Source organism: Giraffa tippelskirchi, chromosome 7 (genome assembly GCF_054371585.1).
Source record: "Giraffa tippelskirchi isolate mGirTip1 chromosome 7, T2T-mGirTip1v1.2.pri, whole genome shotgun sequence".
Taxonomy (NCBI): domain Eukaryota; kingdom Metazoa; phylum Chordata; class Mammalia; order Artiodactyla; family Giraffidae; genus Giraffa; species Giraffa tippelskirchi.
The window spans coordinates 25,719,064-25,733,422 of NC_137281.1; the positions used below are offsets into that span (position 1 = coordinate 25,719,064).

General features: G+C 46.8%; 1 protein-coding gene across 1 annotated transcript in view; it reads right to left on the reverse strand.

The window, feature by feature from the left end:
- CDH1 (cadherin 1) overlaps nt 1-14,359 on the reverse strand; it is a 105,144-nt gene that overhangs the window by 49,799 nt on the left and 40,986 nt on the right. The window lies entirely within an intron of this gene.

Here is a 14,359-nt window from a genome sequence, read left to right on the forward strand (position 1 = left end):
GGGGCCCATGTCCGATCCCTGGTTGGAGAAATGGGATCCCAGTTTTTTGGTGGTACAGCCAAAAGAATAAAATGAGGCTTTCCTACACAAAACCTTATAGTGCAGTTTCAAGTTTGACTGATTCAGATTCACGGAATCTGAGTGCCGTGTTCAAGGATTAACACCCAGCTCTGTGTGTATCAGGCATCACATAAGCACTGAGTCATTCATGTTTAGGAAATGGAGATCACGACTATGGAAAACAGCAGAATCATATGAAATGGGCTTGTTACCTGCCATTGTATTAAAAGAAATGTAATAAAATAGCTCTATTGGGGGACTTTTTTACTTTCACTGCTAAATTACCCTCCTTTGAGGTCTGTGGAAGACACATGAAGAGTGGAAAGGGAGATGTTTAGCTAAAGAGAAAGACCAAGTATCAGGAGCGAAACCTCTGGAAAATGCTCACATCTGAGTTTATACGATCTTGAACTTGAGGTCTAATTTCAGAGTCTATTAAATCATAACCCTTTGTTCCTTTTGAAAGCAACATGCTGACACCGTCAGCTCTGTTCACCCTTAGAAGCCTCAGAGCTGGAAATGCCAGCTAAGCTATATTACAGGGGAGGGAACTATAGTAGGTCTTTTAAAATTACAAATTACAAGTTTGTAAAATTAAAATTACAAACTTGAATTCTATATATGGCTGTGTGTACGTGGCTAGAGCTTACATGAAACTCGTGTGCTTATAAACACAAAACAGAAACTTCCAACTCACCCCTCCTAGCATCCAACAGATGCTTCAAGTCCTGCCCTAAAGTGGGGGAATCAAAGGAGGCCAGCAGGCTCTGATTGGAAGGCAAGAAGCCATCTTTCTACTCTCATTGCCTGCTGTGTACACAGGGGCAGCTATGATCATTGAAGCCAATGCTTTAAATAGCTAGAGTGTAAGATTCTATAATAAATAAGAGACATTCTTGAGATTCTTGGGGCGTCTGGGACAGATGGTTAGATGATATTGTAAATTTTCTTTGTTGTGATAATAGTTCAAAATGAGAGCACGCTTACTCTTGGACAATGCAGGCTGAAGTATTTAGTGGTGAATTGTCTGTAATACACTTTCAAGTGGCTCACAAAGCAACCATTCACACAGATAGAGCCAACAAGACAGTGTTGGTTATAAAATCCAGGGTATTCAGGTGTTCGTGGTACTATTTCTCAACTTTTATGTATTTTTAATGCTTTTAATAATTAAAAGTTCCGGGGGTGGGGGAACATTCTAAAATAAGAATTAACCAAATTAACTGAAAATGTATCCAGGGCTGATATTCAGCTAGTTTTCACTGACACAGATACGCCAATGGTCCAAATATCGAAAGAGCTCCCTTTCAGTTGGTGAGGAGCCTCTGCCCTGAGCCTCCTGGGGGTTGCCCCCATCCCCACCGAGTGGGCTGCTCCCATCCTCCAGTTGATGCTCAGGACCCTGGCACCTGCTTGACTACCAAACTGCAGGCATTCCCTTTGATCAAAGGGTCTATGCTGCATCATTAAACATTTCAAAACATCAGTTCTGCATCATCTCAACTACTGGCCATCACGGACCATGCTCTCCTTGGGGTTCCAGAATCTCGCCTCCTGGCCAACCCTGTCCACACAACTTGCGTCCCGGGAATACGAATGGGAGAGCTCTGTGGCACAGAGGTTAAATGGTATGATGGACCACAGTGTAAGTCCCAGCCCTGCCACCTCTCAGATACATAATCCTATGGCCAGTCACTTTAATTTGCCAAAACTCAGCTTACGTCACTGCAAAAAAGAACTCACTGTCAGTTATTCTCTAATGCTGGTTTTGAAAATGAGATTGTTTTTCTCAGCATGAATGATAGGAAACAATTTGAGCATAACTCAAAGTTTCAAATTTGCTCATGTTGTGTGATTTTATCTGAGAAGCACTAGGTGAATGTGGAAAAGTATGCTCGGCGCAAGTGTTGCTGCTGCCAAGTCACCTCAGTCGTGTCCGACTCTGTGCGACCCCACAGACAGCAGCCCACCAGGCTCCCCCGTCCCTGGGATTCTCCGAGCAAGAACACTGGAGTGGGCTGCCACCATTTCCTTCTACAGTGCAGGAAAGGGAAAAGTGAAAGTGAAAGTGAAGTTGTGTCCGACTCTTAGCGACCCCATGGACTGCAACCCTCCAGGCTCCTCTGTCCATGGGACTTTCCAGGCAAGAGGACTGGAATGGGGTGGCATTGCCTTCTCCATGGCGCAAGTGTAGGAATGCACACAACACGCATCTTTCAGTTACCTCAGTTCCTGGCGTGCTATGTGCCACACCCATTCCATCTGAGGTTACAACTTTCCATTTCCTTCCAGACTATCCACCTTCCACAGTAACTCACAAGCTACAACCCTTCAGACTTACTCCCATAAGCAAACTTTTTAAGTATCACAATGAAGTTTCTGAGTGTCATGCCCCTAGCCATTTATTTCCCCATAAACCTTGGTTTTTACTGGGCAGTTCTGCAAAGCGTGGTATTAGGAAGGCCTCCGTCACCTTACTGCAGAGCTGGCTGGGGTTTCCACCTCCCAGAGCATGGCGAGGTGTATACAAGACTTACACAGGCAGAGGTTAGCCCAGTGCTGGGCATGCTGTAAGCACTTCGTCAATGCTGGTCTCTTGCTCTGAATGCAGACCGAGTCTGGTGTATAAAATGTGCTCAGTGAACCTTTCCTTGAAAGGTCTGTAGCTCACTAATCTTAGTGGATTAATTAAAGAGGCTTATCCTTGTCTCCCAAGAGGTTGGGAGGGGCAGCAGTTGTCAAACTGTAAATTTGAGCTTCAAAGAGCTGACGGAGCCCTGACCTTCATGACTGGCCTAAGGATAAGAGTTATGACTATGTGTCTCTTTTGTGCAGAGTCCAGGACTGTTGACTACAGGGCTATACGGGGCCAATTTTGAGACAAGGAGCCTAGACTCTGAGTACTTAATTCAGGGCCCCGGCACAGTATTAAATGGTTAAGAGCCCAGATGAGAGGTCATATGACCTGAGTCCAATCTGAACTTTACCCTTATCAACTATGCCACCTCAGGCCCGTAATGTCACCTCCTGTCTCCCACTCTCCCAAGTACAGCTGAGAGGTTGATGGTTCCTATTTCCTAAGGGGGTGAGATGTCAAGTCCTTAGCAATAAGTGACAGACCCAGCAAGAAAGTTCAATGCACATTAGCTACTACTTTAGAGCTAGGAAGAAAAAAAAAATTAGAGGCTACCAGAAACAGAGTTGGGGCAGGAAACCGTACGAATGAACAAGCAGCAAGGGGAGGTCTGATTTAGCTAGAATTGAAAAGGCAGGATACTGTGGGCAGAAACTCATTTCTATCAGCCATCCAATCCTAAATCCCTTCTGACATGGAGCCCACACTCAGCTAAGCCACATTCACTGAACAAACTTAATGGTCTGGTCTCCAGATGGTAATTTCCAAAAGAAACAGACAGAGAGCCTCCTCCGGCTGAGGGCAAAGGTTCCCTGATTAGCCAGAAGGATGCATCAGCCGCATGGACTGGTTTGCGGCACTTCATCTGGGTGGAAGCTGATGCGGAGACATTTCTCTGCCCTCCAGAAGAGACCATCCAGACCAGAGACAAGCTCTGGCCTCCTCCTGCCCCTCCAGTGTCGTCCCTCACCTGTGACCCCATCGTGTCCACCAGGCCCTTGCCTCCTCCGACTCACTGAGCCATCTGGCCTCAGAAGCTTGGTCCTTGGGGCTTCCTTTTCTGGAGATTCTCTTCCTACAGTTCTTTTCACAGGGTCCTCCTTCCTGACATTACAAACCATGCACACTTCCCTGTGACCACTTGCCTGACCCACTCAGCTACAGTGGACCGCTCCCCACCCAGTTTCTCCCTTCCCCATTTTCCCACTTTATTTCTTCATAGATAGATGAAAATCGGCTATGAAAACCCACTCCCCGAAATCCTATTTACATGCTAATGTCTACTTAGACATTAGAACTGAACTTCCTGAAGGCAGAGGCCTGGTGTGTCCCCTCTGCAGTAGCTGTGTATCTGGACCAGTAGCTGGCACACACAGGCCCTGAATACACATGGACTGACTGAGGCGGGTGTGGAGCTAGTTATTTACCCATAAATAGTAGAGGGCTGGGTACTACGCATGGGGCGGTGGGGGGAGAGGGGATAAAAAGAGACCCAAGCCCTGACCTCAAGCTCCATGGGACGGATGTGGTCAGAAGGGGCCTAGCCAGGAGTGATGCCATGGGAAGCAAGCCCTTTGTAGAGTAGGAGGCAGAGGCAGTGCTTCCCCGGGGCATACACTTTGCGGCGGCAGGCAAGGCTCTCAGGCCAGCAGGTAGGAAGCCTGACCATCTAGGCCAGAGAAAGGGCTGGACCACTCGCCTCCCAAGAGCCTTTCTACCTCTGACATTGTGATTCTTGGGAAGAGGTGAAGAAAACCAAAGAGTGATCAAGATAGGACATGGAACTGATTGGGAGGAAAGGTCTCCAAGATGGACTATTACCTAAAAAAGCCAGGTGCACGAAAGACTCCTGACAGGAACCCAGAAGCAGCCAAGAGGTGCTCAGTAGGTACAGCAGACCAAGATCACGGTTTTGAATTACCCACATGTACACACACCTCTGTCTACAAAACACTTACACGGGCCTTTATCTGTAGTTACTGATGGAGATCATAAATGTAATGAATACAGAAATAAGAGATAAATAAGACCTACTATGTGGACTTCCCTGGTAGCTCAGTCAGTAAAGAATCTGCCTGCAATGCAGGAGACCCAGGTTCGATCCCTGGGTCAGGAATCCCCTGGAGAAGGAAATGGCAACCCACTCCCAGTATTCTTGCCTGAAAAATCCCACAGACAGAGGAGCTTGGCGGGCTAGTCCATGCGGTCGCAAGAGTCAGAAACGACCAAGTGACTAAACCACCACCACCACCACGTGTGTGGTAGTATTCTGAGCCTTAGAAGTACAGCAAAGGATAAAACAGCCTAAGTCTCAGGACTTCCCTGGTGGGCCAGTGGCTAAGACTCTGCACTCCCAATGCAGGGGGCCTGGGTCCGATCCCTGGTCAAGGAATTAGATCCCACATGCCACAACTAAGAGTTAGTATGCTGCAACTGAAAGATCTTGTGTGCCACAGTAAGACCAAATGCAGCCTAATTAGTTAATTAAAAAAAAAACCACCTGATTAAGTCTCATCCTTAAGGGACTTGCATACTAAGAAAAGGAGACCAGGAAATAATGTACAATATTAAGTTAAACAGTAACCAAGACCATGGGGGAAAACACACACACAGGGAAAGGCGGCACAGTGATAGGGTATGACGTGCACTGTTACACGGGATGGGCTCTGGTGAGGGTGAACCTGGAACAGAGGCCTGAACGAGGTAGGAACAGAGCCCCAGGGACACCTGCGGGAAGGAGGGGTGTCCCAGACTCAGGAAACAGCAGGCACCATGGCCGGAGGCAGCAGAGTGCTGGGGAATGATACCCATTGGTAAAGTCTCCACCACTGCAAATTACTGCTTTAACAGGCATTTACATTATATCACCACCTACAAGGTACAGTAACAGAAACCTTCTCCAAAACGTTTCCTGCAGTGTTATCTAGGTAGTGATGCTATTACACTTTTTCCCTTCTTAGCTATCTACATTGTCTAATGTTTCCCCACAACAAACATGTACTAGTTGTATGATGAAGACAACTACAATATAAGAGGTATAGGAGAGATAAGGGAAGTGTAAGAGGCACTGCCAGGATTTCAGGCAGGCTCAAGCTCTTTGGAACAGCCAGATTCCCAGCTAAAGCACTGATTTGTGCTTAACACACAGAAACCCAATCATGCAACTAATCTTATTTCGCTCTGTGTTTTGACTGGTAGGAAGCTCAGAGTCAAATTAGTAGCCTGGTTTTAGCAGGGACAGAGGCTTTGTGGCAAGCATCTGGCTACTCAACTCTCCTCACTTTTATCTTTATTTTTCCTTAATCCATTTCTGATTCCTATCTGAGACACACGCATTATATATCTAGGTACCTGTCCCACATCTTTATAATTCTTCATTGGAATGAGGTGAAAATGAACAAAGAGAAGAAAGAGACCAACAGAAGCCAGAGGTTCTTAAAGAAGTTTTGAAAGGGAATTCCCTGAGAGTCTGGTAGTTAGGGCTGCGCTTTCACTGCCAAGGGCTGGGACTCAATGCCTGGTCAAAGAATTAAGATCCTGAAGGGGACTTCCCTAGTGGCCCAGTGGCTTCGACTCTGTGCTCCCAATGTAGGGGGCCCGGGTTCAATTACTGGTCATGAGACTAGATCCCACATGCCTCAACTAAAGATCCAGCATGTGCAACTAAGACACAAAACAGCCAAATAAATATTTAAAAAAAAAAAAAGATCCTGCAAGGCTCGGCATGGTCAAAAAATTTAAAAATGATATTAAAATGATTTTTCTAAAGCAGAAGAAGTAGTCTTGAAAAAGGAATTGTTTCAGGAAGATTTAGCACCATGGGAAAGAGAACCCCCCTTCTCTGGGGGATCCTAACTTGATCATTGCCTAAAATGGAAAAGAGATGATCCAGCTCACCAGCTTCTATCATGAAGAGGATAAGATTGCCTTGAAAAGTGAAAGTGAAAGTCACTCATTCGTGTCCAACTCTTTGTGACCTCATGGACTGTGCAGTCCATGGAATTCTCCAGGCCAGAATTCTGGAATGGGTAGCCTATCCCTTCTCCAGTGGATCTTCCCGACTCAGGAATTGAACCAGGGTCTCCTGCATTGCAGGTGGATTCTTTACCAGCTGAGACTTAAGGCTTTCTAAGTAGCAGATCTCTGTGTCTCACTGGATCCCAAACTAAATGAACCCCACAGAACCTCATTTCCTCATCCATAAATGGAGTCTAGAACCTACTACTCCCTCAAGAGTGGTGGAGAGAATTATATAATGCTTTGCAAAGGTTCAGGGCACTGCCCAGCAAGTAGTAAGAGCTCTATCAATTCTAATAATAAAAATAGATATTATATTTTACAATTATCAATAACAATTAAAAACAGTACTATTTCTGAGTGACCAGCGAATGCCTGACACTCTATAGTCCCAATTTGAAGAGCATCAGTCTGCTCATCCACCAAATGGGAATAATTATAATAGGGTTGGTATGAAAAATACATAATACCAAGTTTGTATCAAGAACTGAAGGGTTCTTGATAATGCCCTTTAATTATGTGATTTAGACATTGAGGTAGATTAGCTGAGAAAAGGCACCGGATATAAGGAGAAACCAGATCCAATTACGACAGGGAACTTTCCCATGAGAGAAAAATCAATCTTTAAAAAGTGTTCAATATCTAAAAGTCATGACATGTCCAGAAATATCGGGCTGGTCAAAAAGTTCATTCTGTAACATCTTATTAAAAGAAGACAGACAGAAAAGGAGATGAATCACATGTTTTAGGGGAAGCCTGTTCAATAGCAAGCAAAGGCAACCCAATAGTCCTCAGGTTCATGATCAATTGCCCTCTCCAAAATAAAAATATCTGAAACATCTTACACAGTCTCCGGATCTGTTATCAAACTCCACATGGATTAATCATAAGCCACTCCTTCCTCCCCCCCAAAAAAATAGAAAAGCAACCTTACTCCCTGTCCACAGTTAGGAAAGTCCCTAAAACTATTTCTTGGCCCAACCTAAACCTGAAACTTCAGCTGCCTTATCTTCGTGTTGGATCTGTTTTCTGCTCCACTTGAGTTTCATGCAGGCTTCACCAGGATAGCAGCAGGGCTTGTAAGGCATTTTAATACTGGGCTGGGCAACTCATAAATTAAGGAGCTGTGTTTGTAGGCTCATAAGTGACACCTTGGTCCAAAACTAAATAAGTTAACTTGTCAAGTCATCCGTCAGCCTGAGCTATCCGGGCTGCCCTCCCTGCTCCAGCAGCCTGGATGGCTAAGATCTTGGATAAAGCAGATGCCCAGTGACTATCCAAATGGAAGAATGAATAATGGGTGGATGGCAGGATGGCTGGATGGATAGATGATAAGGAGGGAGGGAGGAGGCCCTTGGCCATCCAAGCTCTCCTCTCCAAATAAACTGAAATTCTTCCTCCAATGTTTTTGCCGTTTGTCAGACGTCTTACATATTTTGTTCATATTTGCTTCTCCAAGAATACTTGGGGAGTTTGTAGCCCTCAACCTTAACTTCCCTTCACCCCTGCCTCAGTGGACCTGATATTGGTTCCCACTTCAGACTGATTCTTCCATGGACAGCCAAGGCTTGACCACCTATTTTAGGGAAACTTGAATGCCTCAGAATATGATAAAAGCTATGGACCCTCTGAGCCAAAAACTGCACACACACACACTCATCTTGTCTACAGCTCTGGGTGGGTTCATAGACCCTGCCTCCTTCACCACCACCACCACCACCACCACCAAGAATCATTTGGAGAGTGTGTTAAAGGGAAAAAAAATCCCTTCAAGTCCCCTTAGCCCTCTTGACTCCATCTCTAGAGGGAAGGACTCACTGAATCTATACCTCTAAGTCTTCCTGAAGAGCCTGACTCTAGTCCAGGTCTGAAGTGCCATCCCGGGACCTCCAGAGCAAGCACAGAGTGGGGCTTATTTAAAAATGCAGATTCCTAGATCCCACCCAGATTTATAAACTGGCATCTCTGAGGGGGTGAGACCCAGCAGCCGGCATTTTTAATTAGTTTCACAAGTGGTTCTGAAGCAGGTTAAAAACTGAGACCTGTTTCCCAGAATAAAGGGTTTAACACTTTTGGGCTGAAAGCCTGTAAACAATTGTTAATTAATGTATCAGCATTTCAAAGGGCAGAGCCTGGGTGACCACATTCCAAGGAGTGGGGAAGGGGAGCGAGGGACACCTGCCTTGAATGACCACATCGGCTCACCCCTACCCCTGCCCACCCATTCCCAGTCCCCCTGCGCCCCTCCCACACAGACACCCACAACCCTCTTCCAGTTCCGTCTCCCCTCCTCCATTTCCCTCACCCTCCCAGCCACTTCCTCAACTGCCCAGACACCCCAAGTAATGCCCACCGTTTCTTCTCTCACCCCCACCTCTGAGTTGTGCAATGGGAAGGGGCCTGGGATCCACAGCAAAATTACAGGTGCAACCCCCCCATCAAGACTCCTCTCCCACCCACCCTGCTCACTCAGGTCTTCCAGGTGTGTACCAACCACCTTCTAACACTCTTACTCTGTTTGTTGTCCCTCCTCCTTCGCTTCTAGAATGGACAATCTGCACAGTGGGTGGATTTTTCACCTGTGATCTCGTCTTCCCAAGGCCTGGTCTGAATGCCCAGTACAGGGCAGGCGCAACAGTTTACAAACTTGAGTTGAAGTTTAGAGTTCAGTCCCTGGCTGATGCTAAGCAAACACTCAAAAAAGCAGTAGCGACATCAACAGTGAACAGTCTTATGGACTCTGAGGGAGAAGGTGAGGGTGGGACGTTCTGGGACAATAGCATTGAAACACGTATATTATCATATGTGAAACAGAACACCATTCCATGTTCGATGCATGAGACAAATGCTCAGGGCTGGGGCAATGGGATGACCCAGAGGGATGGGATGGGGAGGGAGGTGGGTGGGGGGTTCAGGATGGGGAACACATGTAAACCCATGGCTGATTCATGTCAATGTATGGCAAAAACCACTACAATATTGTAAAGTAATTAGCCCCCAACTAAAATAAATAAATTTATTAAAAAATAAAATAAAATAAAATATCACCTTAAAAAAAAAAAAAAAGCAGTAGCGATCAGATCACCCTAAATTCCCTTCCATGTAAAAAGCAGGAATTGAACACTTTCAATTGAGCTGCTTTTTACAATTGATTTAAGAACCAAACAGCCATGGAAGGAGGGGCAGATGAAACTTTTAAAAATTCCATTATTGTTTAAAAGGATGACCACGGGGATTGCATCTAAACTCAGCTGAAAGTGGGGTTTTTTAGTGTGTTTTTCAGAAGAGGAGGATCAAAATCCAATGGAAAAGACAAGAGACCTAGGAATCTGGCTTCCTCATCCACATTATAATTCACTACCCCCATTCTCCAGGGCAAATGGGCTCCTCAGAGGACTACTTATTGTCAACTATATTCTAGGCACCATGCTGAGGACATGTCTCAAGGCACACAGCCTGGTGGGTGGGGAGAAAGGAGAACTCAGGGGATCTGAACCTGAGAAGATGTTGGGAAGAAAGGGGGATGTCCTGACTCACGTCTTGAGAACAGAAGATCAGAGATGGCTTCCTGGAGGAAGTAACCACTGAGCTGGCCCTGAGAGAGGAGTTAGTTGGGCAGGGAGCACAGGAAAAGTGTGCCAGTGGAGGCGGGGAGAGCCCAGCTACCCTGGGGAGGGACCCATGGTCCACATCAATGAGAAGCCCAGGAGAGGCCCCAGGCCTCCTCGGAGCTCAGCTCCAGAGCCTGGGCGGTCAGAGGGCAAGGTCCAAGCTACAACCACCAGCCTAGTCCTCCCCGAGGGAGGAGTCCCTCAAACTACCTGCGGATTATCCCAGGGCCCAGAATAGAGCTGGGGGGTGGGGAGGTGGGGGCAGGGGCGGTGAGAAGACAGAGCTGGCAGGATATGGGGACTGGATCTGGACTGCAGTGGAGAGACACAAAGCCCCCTCCCATCACCCCTGCCCCAATCCCTGGAATCCTCACTCACAGGGCCCTGGACTCGCCCGCTCTGCCCCAGGCCTCCACTTGCCACTCCCAGGGTCTGGAACACACTTACCTACATATCCTGATCCTTCACTTCTCTGGATCTTTGCTCAAAGGACCCCTTCCATGAGGCCCTTCTCAGACCACCCACTACTTCTCAGCAACCGCTCATTCATTCTTAAATACCCTGAACATTTCACATATTTATTGTTTCTTGCCTGTTCCCACCAATGCACTAGAATACAAACTCCACACAGAAAGAGATTCCTATGTCTCTGGTTCTCTGCTGTATCCTCAGTCCTAGATCAGTGCTTAGCACATAAGAGCTACCATTATTTATTCAACGAATGAATGAACGAAATGAATGAAAGAACGAGTAGAACAGATGTGCCATTTGAATGAATGATGAACAGAACAAGTGTCGCCATTTGCTGAGAAGGGAAGCAAGGTTGGGGACAGTAGTGGATTTCAGATAAGCATTTGGAGTGGCTGAGGGACAGACAGGTAGACCATGCTGGCCTGAGGGCCACATGGATGGTGGGGCTCATTTCTGGTTGGGACTGAGTCAGTCCAGTGGCCCCAGGGCAGACAGGGAGGAGAACCTGCTGCTCCTGTTTCCCGGGTTCACTCAGCCTGCCCAGGTCTCTGCCCACAGGGCCCCACCCAGCCAGCCAGCAGCAGCCTTGTTATATAGTCCTTTTATGGCCTTTGTCAGCCAAAGGCCAGGCTGGAAGAGCCATGGGGGACAGAGTGGTCCTGGTAGCCCCCTACCCCCTGGTGGGGCTCCAGGATTGGAAGCTCAGTTTCACCTCGGCTACCTGAGTCACCACCCAAACATCCCCTGTGTCATATTCCTGGCCCCCAAGAGTCTGCAGGAGAGGTCCCCCCCCTCCACCTAGGCTAAAGGCACTCTCCCTCCCTTGGCCAACAACAGACACGCCACCGCCTCCTTCCCCCTCGCCTTCCTGCTCACATGCCACTCAACACCCCAGACCTGCCTCCCCCTACAGAAGCTCCGCCAGCTGCTCCAGCCCTCACAGGTCTTCCCCCACCTGAGTTGTGAATGCGCCCATTGTCTGATAACTTGGCATCTCAGCATTCTGATGCTCTTTACCTCATTTCCAGAGCCCTCTCTCATCACAGGCCTCCAAACCCCCAGGGACAGGAGAAACTTTGTGACTAACACAGAGCACACAATAGGCACTCAAACACTGTACTGAGGGGACTTGGTTGGCTTCTGTGATACTAAAAACACCTTCCTGAGGTTAGACAGAATGAGAGGAAAAAGCTCCATAGACTGATGATCACATCTTATGCTGCCATTTGCAGAAAACTTCAGTTTTTTAAAAACCCACAAATATGGGCACATGTGTCCTGTGAGTGATTAGAAAAATGTCTGGGAGGACACATGCCAAATCGCTAATGTCAGCCACTTGAGAAGGGGAGGGTGTTTGAATTTTCTCTTACAGATTATTCAGGTTTTCCTTGAATGGTTTGTTTAAGCTTTATAGTGGAGAATTTCAAACATATCCCAAAGCAGAGAAAATAGAATGATGAGCCCCATGTACTGAGTGCCCAGCACCAACAACTAACTGCACGGTGGTCTTATTACATCCACACTCCATCTCAGACCCCTTATCTTTCCAACCATAAATAATACATCCTTGGTTATCCCCAAGGGATCAAGACCTGTGGACAGACAACTAGCCGCTGAACAGGCACTGGGTCAAGAGTGTCTTAGATCTGGGGATGTCAGGAAGCCAAGTGACAAGGCGATGTAGTGCTCCTCATCCTCAGTACTTCTATCTGGCTCCTTCGCTCTTTACTTTTTTTTTTTTTTTTTACCCCCTTGACACAAGTCTGAAGTGGAAACGTCTAATAATAAAAACTCAGTACTTAAAAGAGAGTTTGCTGTGTGCTAGGCACTGAAAGCACTTTATGTCCGTTAACTCACTGAATCTTTGTAGCAACCCCTTGAGGTAGGAACTACAATTTTATCCCCTTTTTACAGGTGAGGGAACTGAGGCACAAAAAGGTTAAGTAACTTGCCAAGGACACAAGGCAAGAGTTGAATCAGGATTTGAACCCAGGCAAACATGTTTCTCATTCCACCCTCCCCAATTCATATTCACTCTTGGAGGCTCAGGGAGGCTGACTCCTTCATTTCACAGGTTAAAAGAGAAATAAATGCTGAAGATGAAAGCCACAAATATTGGCTGTCTCTATTGAAACTAAGAGTCAAGCCTCACACCTGCTAAGTGATGTAAGTTTTCTAGGCTGAACAGCCTCCCCAGGTATTTAATTCCCAAAGTCTTAAGTACTCCCATGGCTTAAGCGAGAAGATTAGCAGAGGGGAGAGAAAAGAAAAGAAGGAAACCATAACTGAATTCCAAAGTCCAAAGAAAAATCAGCACAATTTACACAGAAGTTTCAAAACCAAAGACTGACAAGCTCTGAAATATCCATCTGCGAGGCACAGACGAGTATTTCTTTAGAAAGGCAGACTTGAGAAGGCAAAAGGTACAGGAAGCACACCCACAAATTCTCATTTCTCTATAAAGTTTAGTCATGATGACAGGCCCAGGAGGTGGGATGGGAATGAAATCAACCACATGACTCTCCCCAGCAGCTGTTGAACCCAGTCATTCCCGCAAGGCCGCGGGCTCCTTGTTAAGAATGCAGAGATCTAGGGCCCGTATCTCCCAGGATTTATGAGTAAGAGCTGGCACCAAGAGTACCTGTGACCATGAGAGGTGATGTCAGGGAGTTGATTCAGTCTCTGATACGATAACCTCACCGGGAGAGGCCTCTCGATGGCCGTGATTCAGGGCCCTGCCCCACCTGTCAATAGGGCTCAGGTTCTTAGACCAAGCTGACTCAAGGGGTGACGTTCTCTATGGAAAAGCCACAGCTTTTCCACAAACTAGTTGGTCAACTCATTCCCTTTTCAAAGACTCCCACACAGTTGTGATGAAGAATTTGTGGGGGAGGAAGTTTGCTGTCTGAAAACCCTCGTATGAAACCAGGCTTCATTCTGTCAGGTCCTGGGACCCTGGTAGACATGTAACCCTCCCCTGGCCCCCTCTGCCATGAGGGAGAAACTACATGCAGAGCCATATTCCTCTTGGGCCACATACCAAGGTGGGAAGCGGGGTGGGTAGCATGGAAAGAGAACTGGATCCTGGTCTGTGTGGTGACAATTAGTTCTCAGGATTATTCTTCTAGAAAAATACCTGCCCGGAGTATGGTCATTATCTGGCACCAATGTGGCCTTAAAGAATGCAGGGAGGGACTTTCCTTGTGGTCCACTGGTTAACTCCCCATTTCCACGGCAAGGGGAGAGGGTTTTATTCAGGGAACTAAGTTCTCTCATGCTGCCCAGCCAAAAAAAAAGAAAGAATGTGCGAAGTCCGGCTCTCTCAAGAAACAGCCCAGTTCTACTTACATATTCAGTGTCTCACTTCTTCAGGTCTTTACACTAATGTCTTTCTTCTTAGTGAAGACCTCCCTCAAATCCCCCCACCCCAGCACATACAATTCTTATCACCCTTCCTGCAGTATTTTCTTTCCCTTCCATAGATCAAGATCCAACTGCCTCCCCCAGCCTCCTCCAGTGAAAAGGGAAGGAAATCCACGAGTTCAGGGATTGTCTTTTGTCCTCT